Source organism: Zea mays, chromosome 4 (assembly GCF_902167145.1).
Source record: "Zea mays cultivar B73 chromosome 4, Zm-B73-REFERENCE-NAM-5.0, whole genome shotgun sequence".
Taxonomy (NCBI): domain Eukaryota; kingdom Viridiplantae; phylum Streptophyta; class Magnoliopsida; order Poales; family Poaceae; genus Zea; species Zea mays.
Genome location: NC_050099.1, coordinates 67,210,865 through 67,217,470, shown reverse-complemented (window position 1 = coordinate 67,217,470; position 6,606 = coordinate 67,210,865).

Sequence of the window (6,606 nt, the reverse complement as noted above, 5' to 3'; positions counted from 1 at the left end):
ACACCAAAATCATACACTTCCTACGGTTTTTTAACTTCCTACAGCTTTTATAACAAACCGTAGGAAATAAATAACTTTCGAGAGGCAACTGGTAGCTCTAGGAAATAAACATAACTTCCTACGGTATTTTACAAAAGCTGTAGGAAGTTAGATTTCACATGATGACCCATGCATGCGGTCAAACGAGCCGTTAACTTCCTAGAGGCGGCCGTAGAGCAGCTAACTTCCTACTGCTGCCTCTAGGAAGTTAGCATGAGCAGCTAACTTCCTACGACCTCCTCTAGAAAGTTAGCTTTCAGTTCCTTATCCGCGGGTGCGGTCAAACGAGCCGCTAACTTCCTACGGCCGCCTCTAGGAAGTTAGCTGCACATGCTAACTTCCTACGGCCTCCTCTAGGAAGTTAGCTTTTAGCTTTTGACCAGTCAAACGAAAAGCTAACTTCCTACGGCCTCCTCTAGGAAGTTAGCTTTCGGCTTTTGACCAGTCAAACAAAAAGCTAACTTCCTACGGCCGCCTCTAGGAAGTTAGCTTCATCCACCATCTAGCTTATTACTTTATCCTCCACAGCCGTGGAAATCTCTTAAGTTTCCATCTCCCTTATCTCTTTCCCTCACCCACGTATTCTTTTCTCTCTGAAATTTTTCCCCGGCAGCACCGGCCGCCCTTCTCCTATCTCCCTGCTCGCCCTGCCTCTTCTTCCTTGAGCCGTGCCCGGTGCTCCTCCACCAAGCCTCGCCGGCGTACTCTCCTGGCCGTGGTCGGATCTGTCCCCCTGCTTCCTATTCCCAGCTCCCTACCCCTCTCCATGGCGTCGCCCAGCTCCAGCTCGCCCCCCTCTGATCTACACGCAGGGGTTTCTTCCATGGCGAGCTCCCCCAGGCCAGCCGCCATATGTGCAGTGGGGGATAGCTTCTCGGTCCTCCGTCGAAAGATCAAGTGTATTTCTCCTCCCTCCCTCTCCTTTTGCTTGATGTGTGTGTGTATTTTCTGCTGTGAAGTCGTCACAAAGCTAGCTAGTAATAAGCAGGCCTCCTTTTTATACTTTAGATTTCGCTTGGCTCTATATACCTAGCTACCTCACTGCAGTTTGGTCGTTGCAGTACACATGAATCTGCAAGGGCATATAATTCGATGTTGTTGTGTGTCTATAAGCTGGTATTGTGCAAATTAATCTGTATTTTGGCAGTGGATCATTTATATATAAGCAGGATGTGGGCTCAGCGCATCGTTCCACATTAAGCACCCTTCGTTCACTAAACACTCTATTCTTGTACTGTTTGCAGTTTAGATTGATTAGTTGTCAGTGTCTTGGCCTTCCGCTTTTGATTGATTAGTTGGTGAATTGAAACAAAAAAGGTAGTCTATATTGAAAATAGAAGTGGGTATGTATGTATGCATAATTAATTAATTCAGTTGTTTGTCGTCATTCTACATATACTACTGCTTCTGGAGATTTCTCTATCCAATCACCTACGACGCATTACCAGACAACCGTTTGCTTTTCGTACATCCATAGAAAGCAATAGATTTCATGTGTAGGTATAGCTGACCACGAGCTAATTAAGGTCTTCGTTCAATGCCCTAGCTACAAAGATATGTATGTTATAAGGTTTCGGTATGGATGAATTTGTATTTTTGGTTGTACGTGGTTGCTATAATAATCTGGTTTACATCTTCATAGTTACAATTAGAATGTTTGGTTCTACTATTCAGTCAATGTAATGTAGTTTTCTATTTTTGTTTACGATTTAGCGATCCCAATATTACATAAAGATGTCAGATTCTCCTACTAAAAATGTGTTGCTGACCGACTACTAAAAAAACTCCTCATCTTCCGTCCCCTTCTGCTCTCTTCTGTTGTTGGCCCACATTCCCCTTTAGATTTGCTTCTCTTGCTCCTAACTTTTTGTTGCATTATATATACCTTTTGACAATGTTTCTACTTAAAATTGCTGGTGGCAGCAAAAGTGATGGTACACTATACTACACTGTGATGTTATTTCATGTCTGTGAAGTTCATTGCTATTATTGAATAATCTTTGATTTAGGACCACAATATGTCACATCGCAGGTTAGTTAAGTTATAGGTTTTTTCAGTTATCTTCGCTGTTGTAATCATAGTGTGACACACTTTGGGGGCGGGCGGCGCTCCGGGGCGGCGGCGTTGGGGGCGGGCGGCGCCCGTCGGGGGGCGTCGCGGGGGGCGCTGGGGGCCGGCGGGGTAGCGACCCCATGTCTTCCCCATGGGCGAGCTCAGCCATGGTGGCCGTCACCCTCTCCCCGGCAGCGAGCTACCCCACCGGCGCCGGTCCACAGCAGTAGCCACTGGATCCCCTCGTTAAAAGTATGTTGAGGTTAGCACTGAGTAATTCTCATCAGTTTATTGGACTGCAATACACTTCCATCTGTCAAGGACCGCATCAAAAAATTTGAAATGTAGTATTTCTATGTTATTCATTCCCTTCTTTCATTTATACTGTCTATAAATGTTCATTTTGTGATGCTGCATTTTATTTTTTGGGTCATTTGTGATTCACAGCCTATTTTTTAATACATTCCGGGATTTGATACAACTAAGTTCAATGTTGGATCTAGTCTATTTTTAATACATTTCGTTCACGTTGTTGGTTTTGGCTGCTCAGTTGGTTTGGTGTTGTATGAAGCGTGGATCTGGTTGATGCATCTGTGGTTGATGTCACATTCAACCATGTATAGCTGATTGTACCTATCTGTGAAGATCTATGATGCATTTAGAAATCATGAACTACATACTAGATTAGGCATTTTAAATGTGGATGGCTAAATCACTATAATATATTGCATATTGGTTCCCTGTGTTGTTTTTTCGCAAATATGCAGGAGCCACACATCTTATTAAGAAAGAGAAATTAGCTCCCAGTACAAGACAATCCTAGTTGGTTCTCCGTTACATTCAGAAGAGAGATAAATGACTGGAAGCTGCCTAAACAAATGCCCCAGACAATATTTTCTCTAGTGCCTTTGCCACAGCCATATGCCTAATAGCCAGGCTTCCTCAGAAATATCTCTCAAAGTCAATGCAATGCATAGGGTTCCCTGTTATGCTCCTACTCAAGCATTCTTAGCCGAAAAAAACTTATGCCATTGGTATTCAACAGAACACAGTTTTGTTGAAATATAAGTGGCAATAATGATTGTAGATAGATATGTTATTATTGCATTGCAGTTCATCTATATCGATCACTCCAGTGCTTTTGTTTCATTGTATGCTTGCAGCCTTGCACTTCAATTTTTGCAGTCCTACCAGGAAAAAATGGTTTATATAAATGTCCCAACTGTATACATCTATCTGCGGTTAAAACACCTCCTTTTCTATCTTTTTGTTGGTGGTTTGCTACCCCAACTTGCTCGGAATTAAGTGTTGTTGTTGTTTATTGAATTTCATTAATGATGATATAACAACTAGATGCATCTCCATAGTTTTGAATCGATTTAATGTATTGGATCGTTCCTTAATAATATTCTTATGTGGCACTGTTCATATCTAACATGCATGTCAAGCTAATTCTTTTCTTTGCAGTATCCAACAAGGTACCCTTTAGGGCATGGTTGGTTGGGAGAAAAGGGAGCTTAACTGCAGGAGTATAGTACAATTTTACCAGGCTAAATGGTCCAAAGTTATATTCTTTACTTGGATATATGACTCTCTTAAAACATCAATTCATTGTTTTGCATTCCTTTGTTTATTTGTAGATATGAACAAGTCCTTTGTTCTTTAGTGGGTTTGATTTTTCTAGCTTGAACTCTTTAGGTTTTTGAACTAATGATAACATGTGCAGACCTGAAAATTTGTAGACTATTGTACTGAACCTTCTGATGTTTGTTCCTTTCTTCATGTTGTAGGTTGCTGATCAATTTTTAAGCAAGAAATCTGGTATGACGCATGACAAGGTTGTCTGCTATGGCATACAACTATGTCTCTATTTCATCCTATAATGAGTTGTAAGTCCTTGTCAGACTCTATGTTGCTAGTAACTTCGTTTGTTAATATGAATTGAATCTGCTTATGTCTGTGGGCACTACATTCTGTCATTGCCAAATGTGTTGGTTTTTAATAGTATGTTTCAGAATTTTAGAGCATGTGTTTAGTTACTTGGAGTTTCAGCCCGCTGGAGATTCAACCCTCGTTCGTATTTATTGGGGCCTTCGGCCACCGATGTTGCTAACAATGTATGGATGAATTGAAGGAAGTAAAGAAGACAGACAGCCGTACACAAACTCTGCATCTTGAAACTACCATGGTTGGCAAAGAAGCTGGATGCATCCTTTACATTGGTGTCTTCTTATCACTAAGCAGTAATGTGAAGCAAGTTCATTTGTTGACTAAGAACGGATGAACACAAATCAGTGAAGATTTAGTTGTGCTAGAGATGGAGGATGGAGAGGTAGTAAATTTCAATATGGCTTTGATACTATTTTCCCTTACAATCTTTGTACGGAACAAGAAAAATGATGTTGTATGTGGATACTATTGTAATTCTATAATTTATTTCTAAACAATAAATATGACTACGCATGAGACTTTTGTGATGTAATTGATGAGATTATGGATTTAAATATTGATATGTGATTGTGTGTGAGATGTTTTATGTGAAAATACGTTGTGCTATATAGCTGTTGATGTATTTGTTATGTTGTGGAATGTGGTGTAAAATAAAAATAAACAACATTTGTAATGCTGGTCAAATTAACTTCCTAGAGGCCAATTGGGCAGTAGGAAGTTAGCCAACTAACTTCCTAGGGGCTACAGTCAGCCGTAGGAAGTTAGCTGGCTAACTTCCTAGGGTTACAGTCAGCCGTAGGAAGTTAGTCGTAGGAAGTTAGTCAGCTGACGGCGCTAACGGCGTGAAGCTACTAACTTCCGAGAACCTACTAACTTCCGAGAGGCTTCTTAGGCTGTAGGAAGTTAGCTAACTTCCTAGGGGGCTCTAGGAAGTTAAGCTAACTTCCGACAAAAAATTTCCGAGAGCCAAACTTCCGACGGGATGGCTTAACTTCCGAGAGTTTAGCTAACTTCCTAGAGTTTAGGGCTAACTTCCTAGGGTTTAGGCTCTAGGAAGTTCACTATTTTGGTGGTGTCCATGCGCCTCATCCTGTGGTACCTATTCTTGACCTGTGGGGGGGTGTGAGACAGCAAGAGTGAGCTCACATACGTTCATCGCTCAACAAGTTGTGGGGAATAATGTGCATGAACTCGCCAAAGGTGGAAGCTCACGTGAAGTGTAAGGCTTACCAAAGAGGATGGTTGAAGCTGAGCATTGCTTTTAAAGTTGGTCAAAATTTTATTAGCAATCACTAAGTATAAGTAAATATCAGCCCAATTAAGTAGTAGAACAAAAGTAACAACCTCACCTGCGATGCAATGCATATGACAAATTGAGTTTAAGTTCCATAATTTAATCATGTGAGTGTCCGAGCCGCTCATGACCGTGAGCACGGCTAGTATACCAGTTTTACACTCTACAGAGGTTACACATCTTTACCCACAAGTCATGTTACCCATCTGCCAAGGGATCGCGACTTCCCATACACCTCTACCGAGGAGGCGAGGCAAGGTAACACTACGAGGCCTTTACAAAGTTCCACTAGCTTCAGAAAACCCGCTACAGTTTATGGGAAGCTCCAATGCAGGGTTCTTGCCTGACCGCCATCGCAGCAAAATCAACCAAGGACCTCCCTACACTGACCACTCCCCTACTGCCCTTGCCCCTTTCGGGTAAGGTAGTCTTCCACTAGCTTTCCTAATTAATCAGCCAAGGGCGTCCATAAACCCTTGTGGTAGCACTGTTTTCCCGGGTGGTTCTCCATGTTCCAATTAACATAATGATCTTAACATGAACAATAAATAACAACTGATAACAAAAGTATAATCATGAATAGTGTAATCTTCATACCCAAAACCACATAAAGCACTAGCAAGTACTACCCAAAAAGTTCAGTGGTAAACAAGGTATAAAGATAATCAAACTAGGGTAATTTATTGGGTCCCATCAAAATTAACCTATGCAGATCATTATGATTAATTAGAACATGAGTAGGTAAAAAGAAGTAATCAAGGGCACAACTTGCCTGGGACTTGAGATTCCAGTTACCAGGGTGATTCTTCGGATCTTCAAAACCTCGCGCTAGTCGTAGCAATATAAACATACATGGCATAGACAAAATTAACATCACACCAAACATAAGTACAAACTGAATAATAATGATATACGCGTCGCTACGAGATCGCGGGATCGAGAACTACTAAAATCGGAGTTACAATTAAGGAGTTATGATCTATGAGAGATTTATGTTGTTGAACATTAAATTATATTATAAATTGATTATTATGAGAAAATATACTCTAAATAATCATTTCAACTTTAATCTAGATTACACTTGACTAGCGATCATGTTTAGTCACCTTATAATCATACACAGATTAATCTTTGATTAAAAGGGTAAATCTATTAACACAGATTAAACAAATATCTCACTATAAAATTATACAATAATTAATATTGCCACTGTATACTAAGTATTTATACGAAACTAAGGCAACTTGAACGGATCAAATCGGAGTTATAG